The sequence below is a fragment of the Triticum dicoccoides genome, chromosome 7A (genome assembly GCF_002162155.2).
Source record: "Triticum dicoccoides isolate Atlit2015 ecotype Zavitan chromosome 7A, WEW_v2.0, whole genome shotgun sequence".
NCBI lineage: Eukaryota > Viridiplantae > Streptophyta > Magnoliopsida > Poales > Poaceae > Triticum > Triticum dicoccoides.
The window spans coordinates 680,058,316-680,067,490 of NC_041392.1; positions in this window are offsets into that span (position 1 = coordinate 680,058,316).

The following is a 9,175-nucleotide window of genomic DNA, read 5'->3' on the forward strand; positions in this document are numbered from 1 at the left end:
CCTGCCCCAGAGCCCGCGCCATGCCCCCTCCATCGCCGTCGCCATCGGCACCGACACGTTGTGAGCTGCCGCCGCCTCGGCCCGGTGTCTTGTTTTTTATTAGTAAAGTTTATGTATTTTTTTCTTCATATATAATGTAGATGTGTATATATATATTTATGTATGTACATATGAATGGATGAAAATATTGATGTGATGTTTTTTTTGTTCACAGACCTTTTTATGTTCATAAAATTAGTATTTTTTTTGTTCATATATAATGTAGATGTATATGTATGTGTATGTATGTATGGATGGATGTGTACTTATATTATTTTAGTTTATGTTTAGTTTAGTTTTAAGATTAGGAAAATTTCATATGTGTAGTTATATTTATTTAGATGTATAGTTAATTTAGATTTTTTAATTTGTTTATAAAAATTGTGCACTTTTGTATATAAACTTTATTTTTTTCATATGTACGAAAATGTAGAATGAAAACGAAAACAAACATATAAGAAAAAACAAAGGAAAAAATGAAGAAGGAAAAGAAAATCGCCCGGCCCGGCCACCACCGCATTTTCATAAAGTGTTTCCACAGAGTCTATGTCGCACCGATCGAGCACCCACGGCGAAGCAAGTCTTTTTTTAAGGTAGTTCTTTGTTAAAGTGAGGGGGAACGTCGGGAGCACCCCCAGCCCTCTCGCTAGACCAAAACTCTCGAGGACACCCAAACCCTAGAAAAAAACGATGTCGGTCTCCTACCCCCTCCCGCCGCGCCCCTACCCGATCGACAAACTCTCTTGAGGCCACCCAAATTTACCAAGTTAGAAGAGCGTTGTCGTCGAGGCCACCCCGAACCCTTGAAGTGTTGTTGAGGCCACCCCAAACCCTTGAAGCGTTCTCGAGGCCACCCCAAACCCTAGAGAAGCGTCGAGGCCAGGCCACTAATATGATTCCTTATTGTTCTTAGCTAGCTAGTTCTATGTTTGCCACTAATATATCCATCTGTCATGTTCGACTAATAATTGCCATGTTGTAAATATTTATAGAAACTATGGATCCGCACCCCCGAGACAAAGCAACAGGAGCGGTGTTGGGGGAGATAATCGAACATGGAAGTGATGTCGTCTTGTCGTTTCTCAACGACACATGCACCGATGGTCTGGAAAGGCAGGATGAAGAAGCAGGCTACGACGATGATCAAGCAATGGAGGATGAAGGACACCGTGATGACTGCTCCGGTGACCGAATGGAGGGGGAAGGACACCGTGATGACGGCTCCGGTGACCGAACGGAGTCCGGCCAGGTATATGTATTAATTAATTAAGCATGTGCTGACTATAGCTAATTGATGCATTAATTATTTTTGGTATGTACACATATTAACTCTCTTCTTTTCTTATTTTCTAGCCCTCCAGATTGAGTAACACTTCGGTAACGAGACGAGGCCCGAAGAGAAAGTTGCGAGCGAATGAAAGGTACACGATCATCAAAATTGATCGCGCTGGCCAACCGATTGAACCCCTCCGGACCAAGCAAAAATTTAATGCTCAGTGCGGGGTTCTAGTTAGGGACATGATCACGATCAACATCGAGCAATGGTTGAAGCCTAAGGACAAAGACTCTCCGGTGTCTTATGTCAGCGATAGGCAGAAAGCTGATCTTTGGACCATGCTGCAGGAAAATTTCACCTTCCCGCCAAAGGAGGATCCGGAGAATCCAGTTAAAAAGCCAATGATCAAGGCTTATGATCTTAAGAAGATGGCTGAGCTATTCATGAGGTGGAAGAATGAGCTGAAATCATCGTTTGTCGACCAAGACAAGACTCCAGAATTCATCGGCCGATTTGAGAAGATCAAAGATCAGTGGCCCGCATTTGTCACCAAAAAGAAATCTGAGAGAGCAGCAAAGATGTCAGCGACAAACAAGAAAAATGCTGCAAAGAAGAAGCATCACCATCGCACGGGGTCAGGTGGCTACCTAGAAGCCCGGCCATTGTGGGACAAGGCTGAGAATGACCTCATTGATAAAGGGATCGAACCAGAGAAGCGACACTGGCCAGACCGTTGCAGGACTTGGTTCTTCGGGGTTGGGGGCGAAATTGGACCCTGTAACAGGGAAGTGCGTTTGGACCAATGAGCAGCTGAACACACCCATCGAGAAGCTTCAGGAGTATATCAAAAAGGCATAGCAAGGGATGTTCGTTCCGGACAGATAGAACGACGAGCTCACAGAGGCCCTTGGGAATCCTGAGCACCCCGGACGGACATGAGGCACGCCAGGCTCCATTTCATGGAAGGCTGGATTTCTCGACGCAGGCGGTTACAAACGTCGGGAGAGGAAGAAGAAAAAGGAGTTGACCCAACTACAGGCATTGCACGCAAGGGTACAAGCGCTAGAGGAATGAGACACAGTTCGCAGCACGCGACCTGCCGAAGCTACACCCAAAGCTACCCAACCATCTCAGCGGAGAACCAGCGTGGCTTCCACGGAGCTGCTTCAAGAGCCTGTCTTCATGGCTCCTGCTAACTACCCCGTGGATGCTATCACAGAGTCTCAGAATTGCCACCTTATGATGCAGTGGATGGAATTGAAAGTCAAGACGGTTGTTGGCTCTGTTGCACCTCCTGAACCTGGCGCAGCTTTTCACTGCCGGCCGATTCCAGAAGGATATGCTAGGGTGATGGTGGATGAACTCACAGAAGGATTTGAGGACCTCCAGCTTGACCATCCTACGGGTGACGGGGAGACTCGGTTGGGTTCTTGTCTGAAGACTCCATGCCTATGGCGGAAGGAGCTCATCAACCTTCCGAACTGGATGCCTCCGCCTCCGCCTCCTCCTCCTCCTCCGGCGAGTCAGGGCACTCCGCCTCTCCACCGCCTCCTCCTCCGGCGAGTGATCAGGACACTCAGCCTCCTTCTCCGGCGCGTGGTGGCACTCCGCCTCCTTCTCCGCCTGCGCCGGCGCGCCCGAGCAGCCACCAATCTCCTCCTTCTCCGCCTCGCCAGCAAGGGCGAAAGAGACCCGTCGCCGCCCCGGTTGCTCCGGCGCATCGTAGTCCTTCTCCTCCGCCTCGTAAGCAAGCACGAAAGAAGACAGCGGCAGCCGCTCCGTCTGCTCCAGCGCCTAGTAGTACAACCAGAGGCGGGAGGCAATACAGATCCGGTCCACCCTCAAGCCTCTAGAGAAGTTACCATATGAGAGGACCGTGGAAGAAAACGAGAAGATCATGGAAAAAGAAGTGAAGGACTTCTTTGAAGGGGTGAAAGCAAAGAGACATCCACCTCCGAAGGAGAAGCTAGACCCGGTAAAATCAAAGCGCATTATCGATGCCCTGAGGAAACCACCAAAGTCTCCGCTGAAAAACAACTATGAGCACATTACTGCAAAGGTATATATCGAAGCGGAGCGGTCGGGAAATACTATCAGTGATCCAAGGTTAGCAGAACGACGAGTTGGGAAAAAATTGCCCAGCTCGGCAAACAAGCGGACCAATCGTGCCCCCCGCTCAAGGTGTCTAGCGATATCATCACTAACACTAGTAGAAAAAGGGTCAAACGTGAAGCACATTAGTGCCGGTTTGAATTTGAGCCGGCACTAATGTGTACATTAGTGCCGGTTCCAATGGCTAGCCGGGCCGCTCTCATTAGTACCGGTTCGTGGCGAACCTTTAGCACCGGTTCGTGCCATGAACTGGTACTAAAGTGAGTGGTGGCAGGATGTTGTCAGTCCGGGGCCCCTCCAGCACCTTTACTACCGGGCCATATCACGAACCGATACTAAAGGTCGTCCTACATAGACCCTTCGTCCACCCGAGCTCGCTCTGTTCTTCCCCTTTCCCCTCTCCTCTCTGTTCTTTTCCCTCTTCCTCTCAAGCTCATCACACATTTTGCCCAAGATTTGAAGGCCCCCATCCATTCAAATGATCACAAAGATTAGCAACTTTTTCCTTTCATCTCTCATTGCTAGATTAGCTCGTGCAATGCTTTATATAGTGATTGATTTTTGAGTTTAGTTATTTGGGAGGAATTATATATATGTACTAGTATTTGATTTATATGCAATTTGAGGTCAAAAATAACACTTAGTTTTGCATATGTAGGTGTGGTTTACTTAGTACCTTCTAAATCTCCGTCGTAACCACCGTCGATTGCTCGCAACGTCCCGTCGCCGGCACCACCTTGTGGTGAGCCTCTTGTTCATGAAGTTTTATATAAAAAATTGATGTTTGTGTGATTCGGATATATAGGTACTCGTATAATTATCTTACCCATACGTTGTTTGTTATGCATAGTGCCATGGTTTTGATATCCTTCCCCGTCGGCCCTCGTCCGGATTATGATTCGGATGTGGTATATTCTCTTTTGAAACTATTCATTGCAATTTGTGTTTATGACAAATTATGCCCATCAAGTTGACATAGATATTTGTATGTAGGAGGTATTTGAACCGGAAATTCCAACCGACCCTATTGTCGAGAGGTTAAATTTAGTTGAAAGAGAAAATGAGGATTTGAAGGAAAAATTGAAAAGAATTGAGGGGGAGAAGATGGAATTGGAGTTGCATGTTGCCGATGTCGTCGATGATCACAAGATTAAGATGGAGAAAATGCGCTTGAAGATTAGAAAGATTAGAAAATATGCCATTCATAGTGAGGCTTGGTATCATTATGCTGTTGGATCAATTGTTACCTTAGTTGCGATCTTGATCGCATTTGTCGTTGCATTTAAACTCTTTAGCTAGAGAGTTATTTGTTTGTTGCATTTAAGTGTTGTATGATCTTTATGTATGAACTTTATGTATTGTATTAATTTGATGTTTTCGATGCTGTGTATTGAAGATGAGCCGGCAATGGATGTACGATGACCAATGCTCTCCCGAGTTCATTAATGGCGTGCGTACTTTTCTACTTGCGGCTGAGGCAAACAAGCGAGCGGATGATTTTATGCATTGTCCATGTGCTGGCTGTAAGAATGGTCGCAATTACTCTACGTCAAGAACCATTCACGTCCACCTGTTTGAGTCTGGTTTCATGCCCCACTATAATGTTTGGACCAAGCATGGAGAAAGAGGGGTTATGATGGAAGACAATGAAGAAGAAGAGGACGAGGATAGCTATCCTGGCCATGGGTTCCCTGAATACGATGATACAACAATGAGGGAAGAAGCCGAGCCAGTAATGCGGGAAGAAGCTGAGCCGGCAATGCAGGAAGAAGCTGAAGAAGAGGCATCGGATGAGCCCGTTGATGATCTAGGTCGGGCCATTGCCGATGCTAAGAGAAACTGCGCAAGTGATTTGGAGAAGAAGAAGTTGCAGCGCATGTTAGAGGATCACAAAAAAATGTTGTACCCGAATTGCGTAGGTGACAAGAAAAAGCTGGGCACCACACTGGAATTGCTGCAATGGAAGGCAGAGAATGGTGTATCTGACAAGGGATTTGGAAAGTTGCTGGTAATGATAAAGGACATGCTTCCAAAGGACAATGAATTGCCCGAGAGTACGTACGAAGCAAAGAAGGCTGTCTATCCTCTAGGGTTAGAGGTGCAGAAGATACATGCATGCCCTAATGATTGCATCCTCTACAGCGATGAGTACGAGGATTTGAACGCTTGCCCGGTATGCGGTGCATTGTGCTATAAGATTAGCCGCGATGACCCTGGTGATGTCGAGGGCGAGTGCCCCAGGAAGAAGATTCCTGCCAATGTGATGTGGTATGCTCCTATAATACCACGGTTGAAACGTTTGTTCCAAAACAAGGAGCATGCCAAGGCGATGCGATAGCACAGAGAAGACCGTAAGAAAGACGGAAAGTTGAGAGTACCTGCTGATGGGTCGCAGTGGAGAAAAATCGAAAGAAAGTATGGGAAGGAGTTTGCAGATGACATAGGAACGTATGGTTTGGTCTAAGCGCAGATGGCATTAATCATTTTGGGGAGCAGAGCAGCAACCATAGCACCTGGCCTATGACTCTATGTTTGTATAACCTTCCTCCTTGGTTGTGCATGAAGCGGAAGTTCATTATGATGCCAGTGCTCATCCAAGGCCCTAAGCAACCCGGCAATGACATTGATGTGTACCTAAGGCCATTAGTTGAAGAACTCTTACAACTGTGGAATGGAATAGGTGTACGTGCGTGGGATGAGCACATGGGGGAAGAATTTGACCTAAAGGCGTTGCTGTTCGTGACCATCAATGATTGGCCTGCTCTCAGTAACCTTTCAGGACAGACAAACAAGGGATACCGCGCATGCACGCACTGTTTGGACGATACCGACAATATATATTTGGCTAATTGTAAGAAGAATGTGTACCTGTGACATCGTCGATTTCTTCCAAGCAGGCATCCCGTAAGAAAGAAAGGCAAGCATTTCAAAGGTGAGGCGGATCATCGGACGAAGCCTCGCCACCGTACTGGTGCTGATGTACATGATATGGTCAAGGATTTGAAGGTGGTCTTTGGAAAGGGCCCTGCTGGACAACCTGTTCCGAATGACGCTGACGGACGCGCACCCATGTGGAAGAAGAAATCTATATTTTGGGACCTGCCCTATTGGAAAGACCTAGAGGTCCGCTCCACAATCGACGTGATGCACGTGACGAAGAATCTTTGTGTAACCCTGCTTGGCTTCTTGGGCGTGTATGGGAAGACAAAAGATACACCTGAGGCACGGGAGGACCAGCAACGTATGCACGGAAAAGACGGCATACATCAGGGTCATGCAAGCTACGCTCTTACCAAAGAAGAGAAGGAAATCTTCTTTGAATGCCTGCTTAGTATTAAGGTACCGTCTGGCTTCTCGTCGAATATAAAGGGAATAATAAACATGGCAGAGAAAAAGTTCCAGAACCTAAAGTCTCATGACTGCCACGTGATTATGACACAACTGCTTCCGGTTGCATTGAGGGGGCTTCTACCGGAAAACGTTCGATTAGCCATTGTGAAGCTATGTGCATTTCTCAATGCAATCTCTCAGAAGGTAATCGATCCAGAAATCATACCAAGGTTAGAGAATGATTTGGTGCAATGTCTTGTCAGTTTCGAGTTGGTGTTCCCACCATCCTTCTTCAACATCATGACGCACGTCCTAGTTCACCTATGCGAATAGATTAACGTTTTGGGTCCTGTATTTCTACACAATATGTTCCTCTTTGAGAGGTTCATGGGAGTCTTAAAGAAATATGTTCATAACCGTGCTAGGCCAGAAGGAAGCATCTCCAAGGGCCATGAAAATGAGGAGGTCATTGAGTTTTGTATTGACTTTATTCCTGACCTTAAGCCGATTGGTGTTCCTGAATCGCGGCATAAGGGCAGACAGGATGGAAAAGGCACGCTAGGAGGGGAACAAATAATATGTATGGACGGACATTCTCTCACTGAAGCACACTACATAGTTCTACAGAATTCCACCTTGGTGGCTCCGGATATGGATGAACACAAGAATTTGCTACGCTCCAAACACCCGGAGCGGTCTGATGACTGGATTACACGTGAACAAACCAGGAGTTTCGCCAGCTGGTTGCAGACACGTACCATGCATGACACCTCTATTGAAGATGACCTGTACTTTCTATCCCAGTTACCATCTTTGAATATAATGACTTTCAAAGGGTACGAGATAAATGGTAATACATTTTACATGATCGCCCAAGATAAGAAGAGCACCAACCAAAACAGTGGTGTCCGCTTTGATGCAGAAACCAAGACGGGAAAGGAAACATATTATGGTTATATACAGGACATATGGGAACTTGACTATCGACGTGGTTTGAAGGTCCCTTTGTTTCAGTGCAAATGGGTCAATATGACACGAGGCGGGGTAACGGAAGACCCGCAGTACGGAATGGCAATAGTGGATCTCAACAATCGTGTGTATGCAGATGAACCATTCGTCCTAGCCAATGATGTGGCACAGGTTTTCTATGTGAAGGACATGTCTACCAAGCCAAGAAAAAGAAAAGATAAGGAAGCGAATGCATCATACGATGAGCCAAAGTGGCACACAGTTCTTTCTAGGAAGAGAAACATCGTGGGAGTGGATGACAAGACAGACATGTTAGAAGATTATGAAAAGTTTGATGAAATTGCTCCATTCACAGTGAATATTGACCCGAGCATCTCGTTAAATGATGAAGATTTTCCATGGTTACGGCGCAAAGGGACACACGCAAAGAAAAAGTTTCACACCAAAAGATCTGGGATGTGATCGGCTTCACTATCATCACTTTCTTCTGTGTTTCACACCCATGAGGGAATCTCTGTAATAGTTAGGGTAGTTATGTGTTTTGGCATTTGAAACGCGAAGAAATTTTATGTGCAAACAAATTCTTTCATCCCTTTACTGATTTTTAAAGTTAAGTTATTCACAAACTAGTGATTCACACTAATTTCAAATAATTTAAAATTTAAACTATTCAAATTTGAAAACTACGGGCACTAACAGAAAGTTTGTAATTTTTTGTACCTAAAGCAAAAATATTCACAAAGAAACTCTAAATACACAAAAAAACAACTCAAAAATAAAAAAAGCAAAAAAAATAAAAAAAAGCCCGCCTACTGGGCCAGAGCGGCCTGCATACAACTAGAAACCCAACCTATTGTTGTGCCAGGATGCAGGCCCGCAAAGGCCTAGTAGGCCCACAGGGCAGCACAGAACATGTAGGCCCAGTAGGCCTGCTTTGAAGAGGAGCTCGAGAGAGCTACTGCACGGGGGGTTATAAACCAGTGCGGACGCCCCTCGGCTAGCGAGGTGGGACTAAACTTACCGTACCGCATCTGTGCCAGCGCACCCCCTTTAGTATCGGGTGGTGGCTCCAACGGTACTAAAGGGGGGGCCTTTAGTACCGGTTGGAGCCACCACCCGGTACTAAAGGGGGTGCGGTTCCCGCCGCTTGGCCTGGCCAAAACAGGCCTTTAGTACCGGTTGGTGGCTCCAACCGGTACTAAAGGTCCATCCTATATAACTAAACACTTCAAAAATTTCAGTTTCTCATCTGCTCTTCTCCTCTGCCCCGTCGCCCGCCGCCCCCGTCTCCATATCCCTCGTCGCCGCCCCCGTCACCGCCCCGGCCCCATCGTCGCCGCCCCGTCGTCCCCGCCCCCGTCGTCCCCGTCATCACCGTCGCGCCATCCCGGCCCGTCCCGCGTCGTCCCCGTCCCCATCATCGCCGCCCCGTCCCCGCGCGTCGTCGCC